Here is a 12,543-nt window from a genome sequence, read left to right on the forward strand (position 1 = left end):
ACATAGTCTATATTTCTCATCTCCTGACATACCACTGAATGGCAAAGTCCAGTCACGTTGAGCACGCGGGAGATGGTCTTGTTTGCATAAAGGTGTAAATAAAAGGCTACACTGGGGTGTTGACTATGGTTATCTCTAGATAATGACCTTCTGGGTGACTTTTAGTTTCCTTTGCCAACTTTGCTGAATGGTTGGATCTTTAATATTTTTTATGTTGAGCATCACTTTATACCTTGCAGGGAATGGGTGCTTTAAATGGTTTGTTTGTTTGTTTGTTTGTTTTAACAGAAAGTGAATCTTCCCTAAATTCCTTTGCACATGTACTGGCCAGCCTACCGCAGACCTTACATCGTGGTAGGACACTATGAAACACTGTGAGGGGGTTATGGGTGTATACATATATCAGACCTCATCGAATCATACCATTTAATTCACCAAACTATGCATTTTTAGGACATGCAATTGATCATATGTCAACATACCTCAATAAAACTGTTTTTTAAAGGAAAAAAATATGAAGTAGTCCAGGTCATTGCCATTCACCACACAAAATGTCAACATAACTATACATGTTTTAAAAAACCTGAATCAATGGCGGAAAGTAAATTTGATGTTTCAATCAGTGACAGGAGGTTATTCTAAGAGGTTAATAGCATGAGTGAGGTGTAAAAAATGTTCATTCAGCTTATTCTCTGCTCTCCAGCAGTGTCCGTATCCTTGATCATAGATGGCTGTGGAGCTCACCGTTTGACCTCCTTCTATCTTCTTCTGTTTGCACCTTTTCGCAGAGTTCATACCAATCTTAGGTACCTTTTACCCCAAAATACATGCTTCGGTGCACTTTAATTTTCCTAAAGTAAATAAATAGCCCTTGCTCGCTTCCCGTAAGTGACCACAGAGCAGACTCAAGGGTTATGAGACTTTGGGATCAGAATAAATTCTGAAAGCCAAAATTCTTTCCAAAGATAATTACAGGTACACCGATACATGTTTTTGAAGAGTATCCCTTCACTCTGCCAGCACATATTCTTTTTTTCTTTTTAAGATTTTATTTATTTACTTGAGAGAGAGAGAGTGAGAGAGAGCAGGAGAGAGCATGAGAGGGGAAAATGTTAGAGGGAGAAGCAGACTTCCTGCAGAGCTGGGAGCCAAGTGCAGGTCTCAATCCTGGGACTCCGGGACCGTGACCTGAGCCGAAGGCAGCCACTTAACCAACTGAGTCACCCTGGTGCCCTGCTAGCAGATTCTTAAGTACATATATTCTCTTCCTGTAAGATTAACTACTAAAGCAGTCTGCAGTTGCTTAAAAGAATATCGAAAGAAACACCAGTGGCTACAGTGGTTTGAGGAGCGGGTCTCTGGGTTAGCTGGACAAGAAGGAAACATTTGTGTTGCTGTCAGAGTCGTCGTTCTCAGAACTTCTTAGGGTTGCATCTGGTGGTGTCCACAAAGAGTGTGGGCCCAGAAATCACTACAGAATCTCTGTGCAAATTAGGTCTGCCTCTCATCACTGTTTCTCTCTGCTCTTCCCCTCTGCTTTCCAATGTGACCAGATGGACAGTGCTTCAGGGGAGAATTGGACGCCCAGAGAATCCCTTCCGAGTGGCCCTGGAATACATCTCGAGTGGAAACCGAAGCTTGTCTGCGGTGGACTTCTTTGCCCTGAAGAACTGCAGTGAAGGTATCTGAATCTGGCTTTCTCCTCCCCTCCTTGAGAGCTTGCTGTCTTTTTAAGTATGTCCATAACCTGCCAGCACAATTAGCTGGGTATGTGCTTGCTGATCTAGTAAAGTCTACAGGGCCATGGGGCTGGTTCTGTGCATAGCCAAGTGCTCCACAGCCCAGCTGATCAACTTTCAAAGATTAAGTATAACGTTATTTATACCTACTTACCTTAAAACATCATCAAACAGAATATAGTCTTTGTTAGAGAACATATCATCTTACCTTCTCTGGCTGCCAGATGCTTTCAGCTATGTTGTTTTGATTTCGGTTGGGTTGGGTTGGGTTGGGTTGGGTTTTTTATTGTGAAAATTTCAAATGTATGCATATAAATAGAACAGTGCAGTGCCCCACATATACCCTCAACCCAGTTTCAATGATTACCAACATTCTACCATTTTTCTTTCACTTGTATCTCTACCCACTCCTTACCCCACCAACTTGATGGTGATCATTTTACTTCTTTTCCCTGAAGCAAAGTTTATGACTAAGTATTTTTAATGACTTGATTTCTGCTACTATTAAGGGGTGACTTGAGAAATGGTTATATATGAAATCTTCTCCTTATTTTGTAAATACCATTAAGACATGATCTGCTCTGTCATTGAATTCCTTTTGCGTAAGTCTCATGTTTGAGATTTGTTACCAAGAAAAAGCAGCTGTCTCCTGAAGAATAATTTGTTGGTTTTTTTTTTTCTTTTTGCATTTGTTGTCAGGAAACTCTGAACTGAATGCAATACTCAATCACAGTAATTATATCTGTATAGGTTTTTGATAAGCTTATTCCCCCACCCTCTAAAGAGTTTTTGACCTACTCTTGTTTTCAAGATCACCTATGTATCTTTCATTAGACAATGCTTCAAGTCTGATTGGTGAACAGGGGGACATCAATCATCCACAGATACATAAGACTGACCTTTGCTTGATTGTCCAGAAGACCTAGGGTCATAACATTAAACATCCTTTATTGTTTCCCACATGTGGAAGGTTTAGGAGATGGGCTTGAATTATACAGATCTTCAAGAAGAAGTTCTCATTATTGCTGCTCTTCTGGCCCTGCCTCTGCCCAGAGGTTCAGAGGGAAGGGAGCTCTTCTGTGTGCCGTGGAATCTCTGGTCTGAGAGGACCAAGAGTGAAGTATGGAGAGGAAGGAAGCCTATGGTGCTCCTAGACTGAAATTCTCAATTTAGACTGTTCATGAACAACCATGAAGGCTCATAACACACAGAACTCTGTTGCATGTAGAGGCCCAGCTTTGAATCTTGGGCCTCTTAAAGGTGCTATATGAAGGGGACTCCCCCAGGACATCCCTGACCACCCAGTTTCCTGTACTGCTGTGCTTCTTCACTCATTGCTAGTCTTGCAAGAACTTTCGCAAAGTGTTTTTTTCCCCTTTAAAGAAAACGGGTTTATGTGTGAGAAAAAAGAAAAATCATCATAATGTGATAGATTGAACTTCAGTTCTAGTTGAAAAGGTGGTTAACCTGTGATGTGAGGCAATGTATAAGAAGCATGTGGTTTGGGAGAAAGCCAGGATCTTGTACATATGTTTTCACGTCCACAAAGTTGCGGATTCATGGATGTCTCTGGACATCATCAATCCTTGCTGATGTCAAGAGTCTGTGTACCGTCCCAAAGAGGCCATCTGTTGAAATGGAGCCAGTTAACGGGAATGTGACAGGGAGAAGGTATCCGTTCCCAAAATTGGCCTCATCTCAGTTGAGCAATGGCAGGAAAATGGAATAAGAGACTACAAAACCCTAGCTATCAGGCCTAGCCCATCTTCCTGCAAAAATTCTTCATACCTCTAAGTCAAGGCTCTCAGCCAGTTATGCACATTTTTCCTCCCTCCCCCCTACAACTCCTTTCACCTACAGAATTCTTCCTCTGAATCTTACGTTGCATTTGCAGTGAGTTTATTGCAGAGTTTCAAAGACCTATTTCTTGTCTGCCTCTCTACCCTTATGAAACCAAGAGAGTTGCTGTCTCTAACTTTCTCTAATGCTCCAAAAAGTATGTCTTCTGTCAGGACAGTCTCTTAGAGGGGGGAGAAAGGAAATCTGTTTCTAATTCTCTAGAGAAGGTAAATTGGCCAAGAGACCTAGGAAGGTTCTCGTCCCAGCTACCTTCCTTCAGAGGCTCATGTCTAAGAACGGATTGTCTCCATGGAGAAGCAGACATTCTCTGCACTCCTCTGATTTGGACTCCTGTGGCCACCAATGGGTATGAAGAGATAAGTGTGAATGTGTAAAGCACAGAGCAGAGAAAAACAAAGGGACTCCTGTGTTTCCTGAGAACATCTAATTCTCCTTCCCATCGTGAAACAATTTCAGGTGCACATCAGTTGGTGTGGACAAGTTGCAAACATAAGAAGCATCCTAAAACTACACTCACATTTTTAAATGGAAAGAGTTATTTCAGAGGTACGCTCAAGGCTTATTTGATGCAGACAAATGTCTGCATTTTCTGATGTATTGCTTTGATCAGGTCATGAAAGGAAAGAGATAAGGAGAGAGGTGTATTATCTTTGAGGGGGTGAACAGGGATGGTAGCATATTAGCCCATGTTATAAATAGGTCTACAGAATGCCAGGTCTATTTTCTGATAGTAACTTGGTCCCCTCCTGATAAGATACAGGCAGAATATGAAAGGAGACACATCTGTAGAACTCTACAGCTCTTCCTTCACCTCTGTAAAGAGAGGCGCCATTTTAGTTATCCGGAGAAGCCTTACAGGGGATGTTGGGACAATTCTCCTTGCAGAGGAGATGATACTTATCTGTGCGTTTCATTAGGGCAGAGCCCCTGCCTTTTTCCTCCCTGAATCCTGACAGCTATCACAGTGTGTAATGCTTAATAACTGCTCAGTTAAGAAGCAATAAAAGCCAACGTCAACAGAACCCTTACCATGTGCAAAGGGACATGCAAATCCTTCTTAAGTGTGTTATTTCCTGTGACCTTTACCATAATGCTATAAAGCAGGTTCTGTTGTCCTCATTTACAGGTAGGGAATCTGAAGCTCACGGAAGTTTCAAAACTTGCCCAGATCATTCAGTTAGGGAAAGTTAGAACCAAACTCAATCCCAAGTCAGTCTGACCACCAAGCTGATGTTTCTGTCCAGAGTGTTCTATCAGCTTATTGAGTGCCTACAGGCTGGGGTTTTAAATTCATTGCCAGAACCTTAGAATTATCTTTGACTCATTCTCTTATTCCTATATCCAAATGGCCAAGCCCTGGGCTCTAGACTTGTGGGTGCTTTTCATCCTATCTGTTGCTATCTAGATGCTACTGTTGCTGTCTCTTGAATTTATCCTTCTGACTACATTTCCTCAGCAACATAATTTTTCCAGGCCTTTGTTATGCAGTCGTGGACTCTGACAGTAGCCAGCTGGTCTCCCTGATATCACTACCCATCCTTCACACATTGCCACAAATTTTCTTCCGTGTGGCACTTTCATGAGACCTCAGTAACTTCTTATTGCCACCCACATCAGAAATATGGGGGCTAGACTGGGCCATCTCACTCATTCCTGGGTCCAGTAAAGTGATGGGCTAGAGATCACCCAGCTGCCTGGTGGTAGAGCTGAAAGTGACATCAAGGCCATCTTGATACTGACATTGGTATTTTCACCACTGCTCAGTCCCGCCTGGAAAGCTCCCTGTGTCTCTGCCTGACTTCTAAGCTTTACAATCTGGTCTCAGTACCTGTCCAATGTTATGCCTTCTCTTCTCCCACACCACACCCCTCGCCCTCTAGTCAGACTGGTACAGTCTACAGAAAACCAGCTTCGTCCCTTCTGTTTTAACCCACTGATCCACCCAGGCACCCCCGTCCCTTCTGTTTTGAATGCAGATTCATCATTTAGGGTCCAATTTAGGGCCCAAACCCTCCAGAACATCACTCATAGCCATAGAAATTCTTCTCTGAATACTTTGTTCTCTACATCTAAATTTAGTAGTTGTTTTACAATTACTTCACATTTAGTCATTTTGGGGCCCTAATTTGAGGTTTGGGATCTTGTCTTATATTTCTTTTATTTCCCCAGGGGACAGTTAACACAGTGCTAAACACATAGAAAACACTACTTAAATACTGGTTGACTGATTGTTAGTTAATCAATCAATTGATAAATGCGGCTCCTGCTTTTATAGCTTTGGGCTATTACCCTACTCCTGCCAAAAGAAGGTAGCAATAGGTGGAAATTGCTTAGAAGAGGTCTTTCCCTGTTCTTAAAAAAAGCCGTATGTATATTTGGCAGTGATGGGAAGGATATCAGCCCCCAGAGACCCATGCCTGGGCTCCCAGGGAACCCTTAGTCCATTGACAAAGATCTGTCTTTAGCAGACAGTCCAAAACAATAGAACTGTGCAGGACACTCACCAGGACGCCTCATGTTCAGAAGAGCCAATAGAAAAACACGTCAAAAAGGACAGGACTAGCTTCTTGAAAAAGATTTGAAAAACACTGCGCCTCTGAGAAGCTCATAGCTGGTGGGGAGGGTACCTGAGTGTCTCAGTCAGTTGAGCATCTGACTCTTGATTTCAGCCAAGGATGATCTCGGGGTGGTAAGATCAAGCCCTGTGTCAGGCTCCACACTCTGCAGGGAGTCTGCTTCTCTCCTTCTCCTTCTCCCTCTCTCTCTGCTGCACTCCCTGCTCATGTGTGCTTGCTCTCTCTCTAATAAATAAACAAATAAAAATAAATATTTTTAAAAAAAGAATATGCATTCTTGCAAACACCCATCTCACACCTTCTGTGTGCCAAGCCCTGTTCTACACTTGTTGCATACAGTAACTCATTTCATCCTTACAACAGTGCTATGAGGTATGTGTTATCATTATCAGTACATCAATGGGGAAATGGAAGCACAAGGACTTAAGTAATTTATCCCAAGTCTCACAGCTGATATTAGAACAGAGGTCATCTGCTCCAGCATCCATACTCTTGCTGCCGCGTGTTACTGCTACCTGCTGGAAAGCATCTCTTCTGCCTCCCTCACCAGTAGAAATTGAATGAACAGACCACTCAGTGATTCATTTACCTGAAACTCTGGCACACTAAATGACTGACTGGCCCAGTCCCGTGTGATTTCTACCTTCATGTCATGATTGTCAAGTTCTCGGTTTTTCTAAGAAGCTGATTCAGAACTTCCCTCTCCCTGCCTCGGTTGGTCAGAGGTATTTTAAATGTACCGCTGCCCACTGGCCCACTGGTGGGCCCCTCCACCCTCCGTCCATGAACATCAAGGAGCTGAAGATGACACCTGTGTGAGCCTAAATACATTTTCCCGCCGGTCCCCATGGTTTCCATCCTGTTTCGTGAACCTACAAGAATCACATCTGAGATTTCCTAGGTCAGAACCACTTTGAGCTCATGAACAGATTTCTCAGTAAGAAACACTCTTGGTTTCTTACCCTACTGAGACACTTTCATACACATTACCTCCTCTGATCTGCTCAGCAGAGAGGATGTCATAATCTTCCGTGTTCCCCATGAGGGGTTATTTCATTAACTTCGGTCATGTAGGAAGGGGAAGGAATCCACAGCGTCAAAAGCAGTCCCACCCCCACGGATACATTAAAACACATGTCCTGAAAGAGCTGGGGATGTGAAGATATCTTAACCTCTCTGGGCCTAAAATGCTGGCATTTAAACTGGATCTATGGACTTCAAATATTTTTTAGAAGCTGAATGCTTAATTCAAATAAAGCCCTGGATAGAAGTCCAGTATATAAAATTAGGCAAGCAGAGATGCCCAGGGGAAGTGATGGCAGGGAGGCCCAGAACCCACTTTTGTTCCACAGCCCTTGACACCCACTGCCCCACCACCACCAGGGGGTTTCATAAAATACAGTTTGAGAACTGATGGACATTCTGATTTTCAACTCTCCTATTAATTCCAGCTTTATGATCATAACATTCTATGCTTACACAACATGTGATAGCCAAAAATTGTTACATAACTATACCTTCCTTAAACAATTAGGACTAAGTACAAGGCTGATATACTTTGGTGATGGCCCATCTACAAAAAGCAAGTTCTTATCTCACTGGGTCCTAGCTTTGAGATGCTAGATAGAGAGCTAGTATAAACACTTCTAATTAAAAAAAAAAAAAATGTGTGGCATGTCCCAGCCTGTCCCCTCTATCTCCTATTCCACCAAAGACAATGATGACCAGGCAAGAATGCCATCCTTAGGCCAAGAAGGGGACAAGAGGAAATGAAAGAAGCTGAACAAACAGATTCTCATCTTGGCCAGCCACGTGGAACCAGTCAGCCTCTGGAGTAGACTCCAAAATCCAGCTGGGTACAATCCAGCCCCTCCTGGGCTCCTGGAAGCCTGGCCCAAACTGGGAATTTTCTGTTCCAACAGCAAGCAGCACACCAGCAGGATCTTCAGTCCGTGCTTGTAAAACAGAGACTACCGGAGCCCTCTCTTGGGGCTGCCAGCAGAAAATGCTCTATGTAGCAGAGTCATCCATCTACCCATCCGTGCATTTGCTCATTCATTCGACAAACATTTACTAAGCACATACTAAACTGAATGCACAGTGACACCAACATAAACTTGTTTCTGTCTTCGGACTGAGTTTTGGTGTAGTGGCTTTAAAATCCCATCCTACTTCACACAAAACTGCTCCCCAAAGGACATCCCCCAACTTACATTGAATCCACAGCAGAGGTATTGAATAAATGCTCCATTTGTAGAGATCATCTTCTTCTGAACTGGTTCCCATGTCTTTCTCAGAAATAAGAATGAGCCCTGAGCCAGCCATTGGGGGATCGAAGTCCCCTTTCTACCTTTTATTTACAAGAGTCTCGTCAACTCTTTGGATCAGAAGGAACATGAAAGTTCTCTATCAGAATTGGCACACTGATTGTTTTATTTAAAACAGGAATAACAATATGTCAGTGGTGGTCCCAACATTGACCTTCATCGTGAGGGTCCAATGAGAAGAGGGCTGTGGAGATGCATTGTACAGGATGCCCTGAGCTACTGGACCTTTCTGGAGCTCGCTTGGCCTGAAGCCTCTAGAAACATAGCTTCTCCCTCCCTGCTGCTCTTATGGATTAAGTGCTATTCACAGAAACAAATCAGCTATTCTAATGCCTCCTGCAAAATTGTGTGATGCTAACAATAATCAAATGCCATGTTGGTATTGAGCACCACAGCCCTGCCAATGTGACGCCAGCACCGAGGTGGCCACTGCCCGGGTTGGTCACTTCAAGGGACTGAGTCATCTATGCAGAGGGGGAATCTATTGCTTGGAAGTGAGAGCCAAGGAGCTATAGCAGCCACAGCCTTGTCTGTTTGCTGTCATTGTGCCCTTCCTTGAAGGGTGAGGCCCATCCTTTTTAACTACCAATTTCTAAAATTTCCCACCGTAATTTATCCGTGGATTGTTCTGTTAAAAAGATAAGCATTAAAATTGTGATTTCCTCTCGCACTTCCCAAAGACCTCTCATCTCAAGCTTTGGTTCCAGCTATGCCCCCTGTCAAGTGCCCTCCCGCTCACATCCCCAATATCTGTCTCCCCACGCCTCGAACTTCTTTCAGATCTCAGCACAAATACAATCTTCTCCAAGAAGTCTCAGCTCAGAATTATGTCTCCATAGATTTCCGTTTTAGAACGATCTACTTCTTTCCAGAGTTATTTATGTGTCTTGCTCAATAGATGCTAAATTCCTAGAATCAAAGACTGTGTCTTTTTCTTTTTAATCTCTGTACCCCAATTAGCAACTAACAGTGCTTTTCTTAGGGTAAACCCTGAATAAATGTTTTCTGGTTACAATGTAGGAGGGAGATTATAGGCTTTGGAATCAGACAGAATGAGTGTGGAGTCCCAGGTCTATGGCTTACCACCCTTCTGAGCTCAGAAGTTTTTTAAAATCTTTGAGTTTTGGGTTTTCTCAATAGTAAATGGGGCTAATGACACATAATTATAGGTTTGTTGGGAAATGAAAAACTGATATTATGTGTAGAGCCCCTGGCACAGAGCTTGGCACAATAACTACTACTGCCTTCTCCTTTCCTCAGCCCCTGACTGGGCTAAATGTCCTCATTCTGGAACCAGGATGGAATAATTCATTCCAGCTAGACCGGGGTATGTCTGCAGGTTCGCACCTACCTTTTTCTTTCCATTTGCACCTTGTCTGAGCCATTGGGCCAAGTCAAGTTTACCTCCCTTGCAACAGAAACTCTGAAAGCCCAGGTCTATTTTCTGATTTCAAAGGCAGCTGCTTCTCTTCCCCTCTCTCCCTCCCCCACAATCATGCTTTTATCTCTGATAAAGTCATTTTCCCCCTTGTGACTGGGTGCCCAGAATCCAATGTGCCATGCAAAGGAGTAAGACTGTTTAATCCTGTGGGGATGGATAGTGGCCAAGGAAAAGCATAAACATCCTGTGATATGCTTATCACACTGCATCCTTCTGGTAGACCGAGGATGGGATCTAAACATCCAGGCCCCCAGCTGGTGGGACCAGGAAAGAGTTTTTCTGGCCACTCCTTTCCTTACCCGTGTACAGCTGCTGTTGGCAGAGACTTCCTTACATTGGAATGGCTTATTCATAATCGCTAATAAAGCCAATTTAAAAATGCCCCACAAAGTACATAGGAACAACGACTGTTGGGGTGACTATTTTAAATATTTGACCACTGGAAATCACCCAGAAATGGGGACAGAGAAAAAAGATTTTTTAAATATAAATAAATAAGGAACCAGTGTGCAGAGGTCATTGTACTCCCAGAAGAAAATTACTTTCAAATTACAACTACATAAAAGAAATAATTGAAAAGATTAATCACACTAAAATAATTGGTCTATTTTACAAGTAATTTGGAGCAATATTCAGTCATTGACATAAATGTCTAGTAGTAAAATAGTAATGAATTTCATTCTCTGACTAATGTATTTATTTTATTAATGGTACTAAATGGCGTTGTTACTGCTTATAAATATTTCATAACTTTTAATTCATTAAAATGTTCAAGGAATTTCCAAAAGTATTTATTAGTTTTAAGTCATCCTTGGTATTCAACATGCGATTGCCATTCTGCCTGGATAATTAAAAAAATTATTGTTTTGGGTAATGGGAGTCTCTTTGAATGTGGAGGATTAAGCCCCAGTTATTAATGAGATCAGTGCTCTGGCTGGTGATGAATGAGAGCCTGGGTAAAGCTGTGTTCCCTCCCCAGGTCTCTAAGGCCCCTCTGTAACCATTCCTTAAAATCTGTCCCTGTGAGGAAGAACCAAATAAATGAATTCCAGAGAGAAGGGAAATGTCCGTTCAGACGCTGGTTTCCATCTCCCACCTCTCCCACATCCTCTCCATCTTCTCGAAACAGCCGACAGCAGAATCCATCCATTCTGACCTCATCTCCTCTCTGGTTCGTTCATTCCTTGATAGAGGCAACAAGGAAGGAAATGGGCAAAAGATATGACAGAAAGAAAAGCAAGGGACACTGCGTCCTGAACAGTGGACAGGGGATGGGATTTGGATCCGAACTGAGTTGTTTGGGTGCTACGTGTCTGTCACACTAACCCTGCAGTGCTAGGTAGTTAATGCGTGGAATGGAGACAGTGGCACCACGCCACATAAGGATTTAATCCGTGTAAGGATTAAATCTGACGGTGTGCGCGCCTTCTGTGACACAGTGCCTGCAACCTAGTGGGAAATCAAACAGGGTTAGTTCCACCCCTCCCTGATTCCAAAGAGCATATCATAATGATGTTGATCCAATGGCCTTGGCAACTCTTAATTAACCATGGTACAAATAATTCGTATGAATCATCAAGAGAAACCAGACCAACAGTGAACTGTACAATTTCAGGGGCTTGGCGAAGTCTTAGGACATCCCCTGGAGGAAGGACAGGATGTTTCCACCCTCAGTGCCCTGCCCCACAGGTCTGAGATCAGGCTCACTGCTGTGCCTCCCAAGCCCCGTCCACATAGGAAATGGCTAAAGGCATTTCACTATGAGAAAATTGGGAGGGGCTGAGATCCAAAGAGTGGGTTGGGATAAAGGGGCAGGTGTTTCTCACAGCTGGACACTTGTACCTTAAGGATATGAAGTAGTGTTCTGGGCATGAGTAGTCCCACAGAATCAACATAGTACATGTTCCCAAAGCTTCAATTTTACCAAAATATTGGAATAGAGGGGTATTTTAATATTTAAATTAACATGGCTATATATTGGGCTTCAATGCAAACTACATACAAATTTTAAGGTAAAACATGAGCTTTAGGACCTTTTCTGCTGGAAATGATCCCCCAGACTCTGGAAGGTAACTTCACCCTTCTCTGCCATTTGAGGCACATCATATTTGAATATGGGGATATTTGAAGCACAATATTAAAGGGACAGAGGGACATGGATTAAGAAAAGGAGGTACAGCTTGACGTAGAGAGCTGGAGCCAAATGGAAGGTATCTTTTCAGTTGCAAGCCACAGGGCGGCAGGATGGAAAGCCGAATCCCAAGGTGGCACCAGAGACCAGCAGGGGGGCCCTAACCTACCAAATCAGTCAGAGAGGGATTCCATTCCTAAAATTTAAGTACCAGGTCAGAGCCAGACTAACCAAATATTAGGTTTTAAAATCCCTTGTGCGTTGGTCTAAAGCTTATTTAATTTCCCCCAAGAAAGAATGGATCTCAGAATTGGCTTTGTTTTGTTTTGTTTTGATTTGAAGGGGGATAGGAAGAAAGGGGCACTAAGTCTCTATCTGAAGAGCTGGGAAACATTTTACTTCCTCTCTGCCCAGATCCCTGGACAAAGCTCCTCAACACTAGGGACTATGGGAACCAAATGGCCAGGTC

Source organism: Lontra canadensis, unplaced genomic scaffold (genome assembly GCF_010015895.1).
Source record: "Lontra canadensis isolate GAN:19392208 unplaced genomic scaffold, GSC_riverotter_1.0 scaffold170, whole genome shotgun sequence".
NCBI classification, from domain to species: domain Eukaryota; kingdom Metazoa; phylum Chordata; class Mammalia; order Carnivora; family Mustelidae; genus Lontra; species Lontra canadensis.